This window comes from Peromyscus eremicus, chromosome 9, assembly GCF_949786415.1.
Source record: "Peromyscus eremicus chromosome 9, PerEre_H2_v1, whole genome shotgun sequence".
Taxonomy (NCBI): Eukaryota; Metazoa; Chordata; class Mammalia; order Rodentia; family Cricetidae; genus Peromyscus; species Peromyscus eremicus.
In genome coordinates, this window is record NC_081425.1 from 88,541,836 (window position 1) to 88,554,550 (window position 12,715).

Genomic DNA, 12,715 nt, shown 5'->3' on the forward strand with positions numbered 1-12,715 from the left:
AAAATAGAAATCTGAGGTCTGGGGTCATATATAGCTCAGTGATGAAGCATGTGCCTTATGTATTGTAAAGGTCTGGCTCCTGTCATTAGCAATGCAAAAGTGGGGAAAATACACATGTAGTAAAATACAAATTGGTTGTTGTATTTAATCAGTATATACCTACTGCTAGAAAGGTATGATAGGGACACCAACTTTGTATTTTAGAATTAGTGAGTCCAAGATGACTTTTGTTATTTTTTTGAATGTAATTAAAAAATTCAGTAGTAAATTTAAAAAGGAATGATAAATCAAAAGATAAGCAAACACCTTTAAATGTTTCCAGGTGCAATATTAGGTAGGACCGGTCAGGACCTTCAACTCTTTCTCTTTGATCCATTCAACCTAGAGTTGCTAACCCAGCATGGCTGTTTCTTTGTTGCTGAGAGAGCTGTATGTTTGTTCTGTGGTCTGCATCTTTTTTTTTTTTTTTTCTTTTAGCTTTGGCTAAATCCCGAACCAGTTGTTCTGACTTGAGTGACTCACATCTTGGGACTCTACTCCATGCTACTCCAAGAAAACACTACTAACTTTACCATTTCAAGTAAAAGTTCTGTAGTGTTCTACTTGTTTTGTAGACTCATCTGAAAATATGCTTCTGAGTTTTTAAAAAGTTCCTCGTGGAGTTTTTCTTTATGAGTGGACCAAACAAACATCTTTGCATCCTTCCCAACTAGTACAGAATAATCATCTAAGAATAAGTGACAAGTTAGCTACCAAAAAAGTAACAGAGGGGCTTTTTAAAGCAAGAAATGAAAATGTATCCTTTATTTTTTTCCTTCTAACATCAAAGATTTTTCCCATTTCTGATAAATTACTTGCATTAATCATATGCTGTATAATTACTACCATAGTTTTATACATTGCCCACACTCAAATATGCTTCTTTATTATATAGAGCTGTAGGGGTTTTATACTGTTAATTGTTTGGCTTACATGAAATCACAGATAAAGAGATGATGTATGACAATCAAGAAGTCAGGAATGATATGTAAGACATCTTCTTGTTCATTTTATTATGCTTTGCAGTAGTTTTTGTTTTGTTAAAAATAAAGTCAGATGTGATAGTAGACACCTGGAGTTCCAGTATTCAGAAGAGGACACTGAAGAGAATGGGCTATGTAGTGAGTTTCGAGCTTGACTGGACTACATAACAAGACCCTGTTTCCAAAAAAGAAAAACCCAGAAGCAAAAAAAGCATATAACCAATTTACTATAGTAATATTCTTTTTTTGTGTGATAAATTGTCTTCTACTAGAATGGTAAACAATCTTCTCATAGGTAGTGGTATATTTTTTTGTTCCCTTTAGTCTCTTCCACTCTGATTGGCTTGATTAATTTGGGACCCCAAGAAGAGATATCCTTATAAATTCTAACTTTTGGAATTAGAGGTTATTGTTGGTTGGTCTTTGGCTCTTTTTGGGGTGCCCACCACCCAACTCCCAAATAAACCACACATGGAGGCTTATTCTTAATTATGAATGTCCCACCTTAGCTTGGCTTAGTTTCTTTCCAGCTTTTCTTAGCTTTAAATTATCCCACCTACTTTTTTCCTCTGGGCTTTTCCCATCCTCTTACTTCTGTAAATCTTACTTTTACTCCGGGGCTTATGTAGCTGGGTGGCTGGCTCCTGGAGTCCTCCTCCTTCCTTTCTCGTTCCTAGATCTTCCTCTCCTCCCAGATTTCTCCCTCTATATATTCTCTCTGTCTGCCAGCCCTACCTATCCTTTTTCTTGCCTTGCTGTTGGCCAGTTCTTTATTAGACCATCAGGTGTTTTACACAGGCACAGTAACACAGCTTCACAGAGTTAAACAAATGCAACATAAACAAAAGTAACACACCTTAAAATAATATTCCCCAACAAGGATTCTGAGTTGTAATGTGTTGTGACTTTTCTAGATTTCTTCTGCTCCTAGGCTCTTCAGCAGTTTATCTGAGTCAGCATGACTTCTATATGTAGACTGGTAGAACTATTAGGTGCTCTTGGCTTTTTTTCTGACCTCTTAGGTATTATTTTTCCTGATGACCTCCCTCCCCCCATACTTTTAACTATTCTGTTAGAAACTAATTCAGGCATTTACCCTACTGGTTTCTTCTTAAGGAGTTTGAATTATTGTTTTCTCAGTTACATTAGTATTATTTCATGTAATTAAATTTTTTTATTAGTTAAAGTGTGTGTGTGTGTGTGTGTGTGTGTGTGTGTGTGTGTGTGTGCAAGTGCTCACAGAGGCCAATGGGTCCCCTAGGAGATGGATTTATAGGTTGGTTATGAGCTGCCTGATGTGTGTTGGGAATCACTTAGGTCCTCTGGGAGAACAGTTCATGCTCTTAACCACTGTGCCATCTTTCTAGCCTTTAGTTCATGTAACTTTAGTGGTCAGTTAATGCTTGTGCTTTCGTTCATGTATAGCTTTATTTTCCTCCATTCCCCATCCCTTCCCCTTTCTTTACATATTTGTACTACTGAGGCTGCAATTCTGGGACCTCATGCCTGTGAGGCAGGTGCTTTACCATGGAGCTGCATTCTTAGCCTCTTTTAACAATTTGCTTTTGGATAAGGTCTTGCTAAATTTGTTCAGGTTAGTACTGTTCCTGCCTTAGTCTTCCTAGTACCTGGGATCACAGGTGTGTGGTGTACCACACCCAGCTCATGTCTGTACTTTGTTTTTCTCCTTGCATTTACTCACTGCATGTGCTCCAGAGAATCTAAAAGTGAAATGTCCGAAACAGAAGAGAGTCATTCACTAGCCATACCCCTCCAGTAATCTCCAAACACAGATGTTTGGGCTGCCCAAGTAGTCAAAGCTATAAACTTGTGTCTTCAATACTGAGCTCATAGAATCTATCATTAAGCTCTCTTTACTACTTCTAAAATTGTTCAAGTTCAAAACATTATTTACTTTAGAAGCCTGTCCAAGGCTTTGGTCTAGCACCTAAGCCTTTACTGCCCTGAATGAAGTATGAATTTGATTTCAGTACTTCCCTGCCTAAAATCTATAGTGATGAGTTTCCTATCATCTGTATTATAAACATTATACTTGCTTGATGCTGCTTAAGAAAGGCTTGGTGACTGCTTACCTTTCTAGTCTCATTTCTTGTCTTCTCAGTTTTTCATTTTCCTAGTATCCCTCCAGACGCCTCCCTTGTCAGCCCTACTTGTGTTGGTTCTAATCCATGGTTGCTCAGGCTGTTGAGTCTCTCTCTGGGTGTCTTCTTCCTGCCCACTCTGTGTAGTGGTGATCAGGGCCTCTGGGTGTTTTCAAGTTTTGTTTAACCCAGAGCTCCAAAGGAAATAAATCTCTGGCCAAAGTTAGATGCAGCAGGATAAAACTGTAGTTCAACATAGAGTTGTCCAGTCTCATGGTTGAACTACAACCATAACCAACAAGAGAGATTAGCAAGTAGGCCAATGATGAGAAGTAGGCACAGCAGGACATGTCCATCAGTTGTGAGTCTCCATTCTGCAGGCACTGCTCTTCCTCCTGGGCTAGGATGCAGCTCTGGGAGTCACGGTGACTCGGACAGTGGTCGGTTTTCTCAAAGGAAGAAGGCATATGCCCACTAGCACTTGTGTTTGTTACTGGCTCAATTGATGGGCAGTGTAATTCCCCTTTTCCTAAGGACCAAGAACAGCAACCGCTCCTGTCTCCAGTTCTGCCTTACTTCATAGCTCACAAGCCGTTCTTCTTCCATTCCTCCACTCCCTGTTGATCCCCTCTTTCTCTTCCATCACTCCACTCCCTACTTACTCACTTCCCACACCAGGTGGGCCAAAGTGTTGTCTTTCTTTGTCCTGACCTCAGCGTTGTCTTTGCACTTCCTGGAGTGCCTGGGTGGTGAATAAAATTTTATATCCTCAGGAGTTCAGATTTTTCTTTGTGGAGATAAGCACTGTAAACTGTTAGTGTATATTCTTCCAAATTTTTGCTTCCTGATTGTACTGGCTGGTTTTGTGTCAGCTTGACACAAGGTGGAGTCATCAGAGAGGAAGGAGCCTCAGTTGAGAAAATGCCTCCATGAGATCCAGCTGTAAGCCATTTTTTTTAAAATTAGGGATTGATAAGGGAGGGTTCAGCTCATGGTGTATGGTGCCATCCCTGGGCTGGTGGTCCTGGGATCTATAAGAAAGCAGACTGAGCAAACCATGGGAAGCAAGCCAGGAAGCAGCACTCCTCTGTGGCTTCTGCATCAGCTCCTGCCTCCAGGTTCCTGCCCTATTTGAGTTCCTGTCCTGACTTCCTTTGGTGATTAACAGTGATGTGGAAGTGTAAGCTGACTAAACCCTTTCCTCCCCAAATTGCCTTTTGGTTGTGGTGTTTCATTGCAGCAATAGAAACCCTAAGACACTAATAGTGTAATCTATATCATTGATTTTTACAAAATGGATAATATTTTTATCCTGGTACTATACCTCATTATTTGTGAAGATTGCGTTATATTTCATCAGATGATTATAATATGGGTTTTTGTTGTTTTTTGCAGTTTTCTTCCTTAGCCTTTTGAGTGTTTGGGTTACAGGTGTGTTCAACCAAGCCCTTTTTATCATATAGTTTGGATGGACATTAAAGTTATTTCCAATTTGTTTGAGACAAGGCCTGCTATGTAGCTCTGACTAGTCTGGAACTCACTATGTAGACTAGGCTGACCTGGAATTCGCAGAGATCTGCCTGCCTCCTGAGTGCTGAGGTTAAGGATGTGTGCCAGCAGGCCCATTCACAGTTTTAAAATTTGTAATTAAAATTTTTTGACAATATCATACTTATATACAGTGAACTTTGATTACACTCAACCCTTACTACTTTTTCATTCCTTCCCACTACTCCAGACTTTATCCTTCCTCCTTTTCCTCTCTTGGTCTCTGTCCTTCCCTCTTTCATTTTCTCCCTTGCTTCCTGTTTCGTTCATGTCCTCCCAGGTAGTCACAGCTGTTGCGTGATCATAAGGACCACCTTGTATTCAGAAGGCAGCACCACACTGCATTCTTTCCCATCCTTCACTTCCCATAGTCCTTCCACTCTATCTTCTGTGATGTTCCCTGGGCCTTGGATGGGGTGACATAGATAGCCCATTTGGGGCTAAGCACTCAACTGTCATGTTCCCCTGCTCTAACTATTGCCCACTGCTTCAAGAGGCTTCTCTAATCAAGTCTGAGAGTTGCAAAAGTCTGTGGGTATAAACATATATATTTAGAAAGCAGTTTTAATACATATCTATTTGGCAGACATCAGTATTAGATTCCCCAGTAGGGCATGTGACCTCCCATAGGCTTTTGACCAGTTCTATGGTGCCAGCCATATATGTATTCCATCCTGTAGAGTTTCTTCAAATCCAATCAGAATGCAGTTGGTTACCCTCAGAACATTCATGTCGTTGCATATCTTGCCAGGCAGTTCAGTGTTGAAACAGGAACAGTCTACAGCTGGGTGTGATTGTTCTAGCCCTATGGTGGTGGGTATCCAAGAGCAAATATAACAGCCTGTAGTGTTTTGAGAGTCTGCTGGGACTACCTGGCCAGTCATAGGGGAGTATCCCACAGCTGACACTGGACTTTTGGGTTGAAAACCTATGGCTTCTGGGAGCAATGTTAACCACCATGCGGAGTACTTCTGTTCAAATTCGTTTTTTCCTTTTTTTAAGTCTATTAAGTAGTAGGTTCCTGTGTGACTTTTTCATGCATTCTTAGTTTTGATTGACCCTCTCCTCCAACCCCATGTTTCTTTTATTTCTCTATTCCCTTTTCTTCTCTAGAGTTCCTCCTCTACTTTCATATAAATATGGTTTACTCTCCTACTCCCTTCAATACTCCCTGCCCCGTGGCTCCTTTCTCAATATCTGGCCTCTATGGACACTCACTGCAACTTAAACAAAACTATCTAAAAATTTGACTTCAAGATCCATATTTGAGCGAGAACACCTAGTGTTTGTCTTTGTGGGTATGGCTTACCACACTCAGTATAATATTTTCCAATTTCATTCACTTTCCTGCAAATTTCATTTTTCTTTAATGTTGAGTAGAATTTGATTGTGTAAGTGGTTTACGATAGTCACATATTAATTCTATAATTATTGGCTGATGGCTGAATTCATGACCAGAGTTGTTCAGGAAATGGCAGGTAAACAATGGGACAAGTATAGGCTCTAAGTATTATATTACTATATGAATCAACTAAGTATTTTAAGTATTTATTTAGTACTTATTCAGTATACATTTATTAAAGGTTCAAGACAGAACTGCTTCTACTCTCCAAGGATTTTCAGTAGTCATGAAGAGGCTTTGTTTGATATTCTTAGTTTTTGTATAATCTTTGGGCATATGTTTAACAACTGTCTTAATCGTGGTATGCGTGAGTTTAGATGAGGTAATATATGTAAAGGAGCTAGCAGAGGACATGGTATAAGCAAATACTTAATATGCTTGTGGACATGGAAACTGAAAAACCTCAATTTAGGGCTGTGTGTCAAATAGTTGGTATTAGGTAGTATATGCGTTTTTGAAAGTTTTTTTTTTTTTTTTTTTTTTTTTCCCCGAGACAGGGTTTCTCTGTGTAGCTTTGCGCTTTCCTGGAACTCACTTGGTAGCCCAGGCTGGCCTCGAACTCACAGAGATCCACCTGCTTCTGCCTCCCAAGTGCTGGGATTAAAGGCATGCGCCGCCACCGACACCACCACCACCACCACCCGGCGAAAGAAGTTTTAAAGCTTGCCTTTCTAGATGGTTTTGCAGCAGAAGGTCTGATTGTTTTATTGTCACCATCACTACTAATTTGCCACTTGGCCAGTTGTCAGCCTTATCTTACTGATGTATGAAGTAAAATCATTCTTATTTCATAGATGCTTGAGAGAAACAGAAGAAGCAGTACAATTTTTAGACAGAGGTAATAGAGCAGAAAGTTGAAGTTAAAACAGTTTAAAATCTGCCCAGTGTGGTGGCTCACACCTATAATCCCATCTCTTGGGAGTTGGAGGCAGGAAAATCAGGTTTTAAAGGTCATCTTTGCCTACAGAACAAGTTCAAGGCAAGCCTGGGTGAAATCTACACAGCCTGCACTTGTAAGATCTTGTTTCAAAAACAAACAATAAAACAAAATGTTTAAAATGCACCTTTCTCCCAATTGCTAGTTTTGGAGCACTTTTAGCAAGTTACTTAATCTCTCTTAATTCTAAATTATTTATCTGTAGTATTGGGTTAATGTAACAAGTACATTAAGTGAAAAAATACATGCAGAGGGGTTTGTTTAAAAACAGATGTGATGGTTGTGAATTATTTTGTCAGTGGTGAGTAATGGATTTTTGGTTCAGCTTTGCTTTCTATGGGTAAAGCTTGTAAATAGCTGAATTCTGGGTGTAAATGGTATTGCTTTTCATGGAAGAGAAAGAAATAAATTATTTAAAAATATATTTATTCTTTTATTTAGTGTGTGTGTTCTCATGCGCTCCTATGCCATGGCTCATGTGGAGGTTTTCTTCTTCTGTGTGTGTTCCAGGGATCAAACTTAGGTTGTCAGACTTGATGGCAAGAGCCTTTAACTTGTCGATCCATCTCACTGGCCCACAAATCAGTCCTTTTAAAAGAAAATTTTACATGGTAGTGTACACATTTTATTCCAGCACTCAGGAGATAGAAGCAGGTAGTTAGTTACCTGTGAGTTTGAGGCCAGCCAAGGGTTCCACAGTGAGACATAAGTAACTCAAAATAAACAAGCAAATGAATGAAATTGGTTAAAAGAAAGTTTCACAACTTCTTCAACTTGGGTCTCAAGATTTTTCTAGGGGAAATGGTTAGGATCTACATTTAAGCCATGAATGGAGGTAGAAATTGACCATGATACTTTCTGTCACTAAACTTCAGTTCAAAATCTTAAAAAGAATTAGTGAATCCTGAATGGGAGTATTCCTTATTCTGAAAGAAGTGAGTATCAGGCTGTGGCAGAAAAGTTAACAACCAATGTAATAGAATCTCTTGTCACTGGAGTCATTCCAGGCACTGGCAGATGGACACAGGGACAGGACACAGCCCTCTGAGGTGTTGGTGTCTCCCATGCCTGAGCCAAATTTTAAGCTGAGTGAAAACTGTGTCTCCAGTTTCACTTTGTGTGGTGGTCTTGCTGTCCACTCCCTGGCCATCTGGTGTCCACAAACACCCGGGAGGCAAGGAGGAGAGGGGTCAGGTAGCCTTCTACCACAAAGGCTTCCTGAGGCAGGAAAGTCACAGGAGGACGTGACTGGGGTTGATGGGATCCTTGCAAAACTAGGCCAGAGTAAAAGCCCTCAAGGCAGAGCCTGCTTCTTCTACCTCCCTTCCATAAGCCCCTGAGGACACTGTCCAGAGCTGATAGTGGATACTCAGTGAGCTGTCAGGACACCAAGAGGCTGTGAGAAGGAGGACGTGTTCCAAAGCACTAGGGTTTGGCAAGGACAGGAACGGACCTTCCAAATACAGGGTAAGGCTTTCAGCATCCCCTCCCTGTAGTATCTATGACCAGGGCACAGGCAACCCATAATTGCTTCCGAATACAGGGGCCTAAACCAATATTTTAGTCAAATCTTTTATTGTGCCTCTGTCTTAAGAAATCACAACTCCTTGTCTAGGCCAAGGTCCTCTTTTACATTATGCCATGGATTTCTGCCCTTGTTCCTTTGGATTCTGTCATTCTTCAGGGCTGGGTCATGACTATATATAAATGTACTGTCCTACCTGTTCCTCCTCCTCCTTGCCTTCTCAATCCAGTCACCACCCTCACGTAAGTGTGACTTAGCAACAATTATGCCTATCTGTACTTTACATCAGTCTTGCAGAACTTAGCTATTTGATTCGTACTTTCTGATTTATTTTTAGTCTTTCTAAGTCTATAATTTTTCTGTATGGTTGTAAACTATTGTAACTATATGTAAGTACTGTAAACTAAAATGATTTACCTAATGGTGGATTCTCATTTGAAATGAGTTCTAACTATTCTTATTGCTTCATGAAAATTTCATAATCTTGTAAGATTTTATGAGAAGCTTTGAATTAAAGATCAGAGAGTGCTTAATTTCAGAACGAAGGCAGGCAGACATTGTGGTTTGGAATTTTTCGTTTTGGAATCATAGTGTCAAGTCAGCAATAGTTATGAGACTGTTATAATTTGTTTAATATGCCTGAGTCTCAGGTTTTTAATCTATAAAATGGAGATGTTAATATCTTCTTGGTAGTCTCATGAGGATCGGAAGTGACGCAGGTCACATATCTGCACATCACAGGGGGGGTCTGTAGGTGGAAGCTATTAATGTTGCTTTTGAAATGATATTGCATAGCCCTTAATATACAAGTCTTTTACCGCCTTGCTAAATTTATTCATAGGTATTTTATTCCTTTAGATTCTTTTAAATGGAAATGCTTTCTTAATTTCCATTTTGGGGTGCTCGTTGCTGGCATAGCAACTGGGCTATTATATATATGTATGTGTATATGTATATATCATCCATAAGAGTAAACATGTTGTATTTTGTCCTTCTCTTGTTCCACTCTACCTCTTAATTTTAGGTATATTACCTTTCTTGTTGCAGTAATGACATACTTGAAAAAGTGACTTAAGAAAGGAAGGGTTTATTTGTATTCACAGATGTCATTGAGGAGATGGGTGGAGGAACATGAAGCAGTTACTCACATTGTGTCCATACTCAACAAGCAAAGAAATAAATGCTGGTACTCAGCTTACTTTCTTCCTCTTTGATCTGAGAACTCAGTTCATGGAATGGTGTACCCACATTTAGGGTCAGTCTGTTCACCTCAATTAACACATTATAAAAAACTTCCTCATAGGCGTGTCCAGAAGTTTGTTTCCCAGTGATCCCTCCAAGTTGATAATCAAGAAGCACCATTCCAGGTGCCTTTCTCCCCCATAGTCTCCCATTTTTACTTTGATGTTTTCCACACATACTACCACTCAGTCAGGAAAGCAGAGACACGAATGAATCCTGGTCCTCTTTTTAGTTTCTCTTTTTTCGGTCCAGCACTACTAACCCGTGGGATGATGCACCCACTTTCAGAGTGGGTCTTCTCTCATTTAATCTTCCCTGGAAACTCCTTCACAGACAGACCTGGAGATGTGTCTCATAGGGATTCTAAATCCAGTCAGCTTGACAGTGAATTAACCAGCACAATGTGTGTGTGTGCTCTGTATATAAAAGAAAACATGCGGTGCTTGTCTTTCTGATCTGGCTTATTTTGTTTACTCTGATGATCTCCCAGTTCCGTTTTTCTACATAGGTCAGAGTTTTATTTCTTTCTGTGGTTGAATAATACTCCACTGTGTATATATACCATATTTTTCTCCATTCATCCCTTTAAAAAGTTTTTTTTTTAATGTGTGTAAGTATTTTGACTGCATGTATGTGAGTGCACCATGTGTGTATGGTGCCTACTGAGTCCAGAAGAGGGCTTTAGATTCTTAAGAGCTGAAGAAGTTACAGGCAGTTGTGAGCAGCTGTGTGGGTGTTGGGACTAGAACTGAGTCTTCTGTAAGCAACTAGTGCTCTTAACTGCTGAACAATCTCTCCAGCTGTCTATTTACTTCTTGGTTGGCATTTAGGCTGGTTGCATATCTCAGCTGCCAGAGGAAAACATAAGGAAACACTTCAAGATATAGGCATAGGCTAGGACTGAAAGGGCCTCTAATAGCTCAGGTAACATCAAGAATTGATAATGGGCTGTCTGAAAATAGTTAAAAGACCTTGCTTATGCCTTTATTTGAAAGTGGTTCTTTATGTTTTCCTCTGGCAGCTTTAAGGTTTTAGTGACTACATTCACGTGATTGAGATTAAGGTCTTAAAGGTATAAGGGTGAGAAGAAGATAGATATCTAGTTGTGTTCTTCTGTTGATGGAGATCTAGATATCCCAGGCCCATTTGTTGAAGAGACTGTCTATTCTCCAATGTTTTTTAGGTGTCTTTGGATGCATGGGCTTATTTCTGGGTCATCTATTCTATTCCATTTGTCCTTGTGACTGTGTTTTGCTGTTTTTGTTACTGTGTCTCTGTAATATAAGTGAGGTCAAGCATTGTGATACCTTCAGCATTACTTTATAGAATTATTTTGTCTGTTCAGAAATATTTGTACTTACATATGAGTTTCAGGATTTTTTTTTTCAAATTCTGTTTAGAGTACCATTGAAATTTTTGTTTGGCTTGCATTGATTCTATAGATCTTGTTCATCAATGTAGCCATTTTCACAGTCTTTTTCTGTGAATCTGAGTTTGGAGTTCCATCTTCAGTTGTCTTCTTCAGTTTCTTTAGTGGTTTTTTTTTGTTTTTGTTTTTGTTTTTTTTTTTTTGGTTTTTCGAGACAGGGTTTCTTTGTGTAGCTTTGCGCCTTTCCTGGAACTCACTTTGGAGACCAGGCTGGCATTGAACTTACAGAGATCCGCCTGCCTCTGTCTCCCGAGTGCTGGGATTAAAGGCGTGCGCCACCACCGCCCGGCTTCTTTAGTGTTTTTAAAGATTTATTTTAAAAAATTATGCGCATGCATGTGTCTGTCTATGTGTGGGTTTGTGCATATGCATGTCCTCAGAGCCCAGAAGAGGATATTGGATTTCCTGGAGCTGGAGTTACCAGGAGCTTGTGAACTGCCCTGTGTGGGTTCTGGGAACCTAACTTGATCCTCTGCCCTCCAGCCCCTCAGTGCTCGTGGTTCTCACTGCAGCTCTTTCACGTCTTTCAGGCTTGTTCTTAGGGTTTCGGTCAGTGGAAGGTATTGTATACATTCCCCCTCTGATTTTTCTCAGCAGCTTTGTTACAGGTACAGAGACAAGCAGCTGGCTTTTGTACTAATTTGTATTGTGTCACTTTGCTGAAAGGGTTTATCAGCTCTAAGAGGGTTTTGATGAAGTCTGGAGGGAGTTTTAAGTGTAGGACCATGTCTTCTGCAAACAGGGATAGTTTGCCTTCTTTTCTTAGCTCTGTTGAAGACTTTAAGAACTGTTTTAATAAGGGTATAGAGAGAGTGTACACTCTTATCTCATAGTTCATTTCAAGGAAATACTCTTCATTTACTCCTACTAATATAATGTTGGCTAGTGGGTTCTCAGATGTAGTGTTTATTATGTTGAGATATAGTTCTTCTAGTTCTAGTTTCTTTAGGGCTCTTACCATAAAGGGATGTTGAACTTCAGCAAAGGTCTTTTGAGGATCTGTTGAGTTGATTATGCGATTTTTGTTTTTTAATTCTGGAGACCATGAGCTAAATTGTATATTGATTTGTGTGTGTTGAGCCATCCTGTCCTTCCAGAAATAAAGTCCATTTGGTCATGGTATGATCTTTAAAATGTGTTGTTGAATTTGGTTTACAAGTCTATTATTGAGAATTTGAAAATTTATTTATTATTATTGTACACATGTATGTATAAGTACATGCCTGACATGATATGTTTGTTGAGGTCAGGGGACATCTTTGTGAGCTCAGTTCTTTTCCACCTTTCTGTAGGTTCTGGGAATTGAACTTAGGTTTCAGGCCTGTGGAAAGTGCTTTAAATTTTTTAAAATTACTTTATTTTATTTTATTTTTTTATGTGTGTGATTTTTTTTTTTGCTTGCATATAAGTCTGTGCATAAGGTACATGCTTTGTGCCTGAGGAAGCTAGAAGAGGGCTTCTAATCTCCTGGAACTGGAGTTACATATCGTTATGAACTGTAATGTGGG

The 12,715-nt window shown here is 39.6% G+C and overlaps 1 protein-coding gene and 1 non-coding gene across 27 annotated transcripts in view; one reads left to right on the forward strand and one right to left on the reverse strand.

Moving 5' to 3' along the window:
• The window catches only part of Slmap (sarcolemma associated protein), a 123,157-nt gene that overhangs the window by 25,137 nt on the left and 85,305 nt on the right, over positions 1-12,715 (forward strand). The window lies entirely within an intron of this gene.
• LOC131920192 (small nucleolar RNA SNORA71) lies at positions 8,425-8,556 on the reverse strand. Its single transcript, XR_009381538.1, has one exon. It is a non-coding gene; the product is annotated as a small nucleolar RNA SNORA71 (small nucleolar RNA).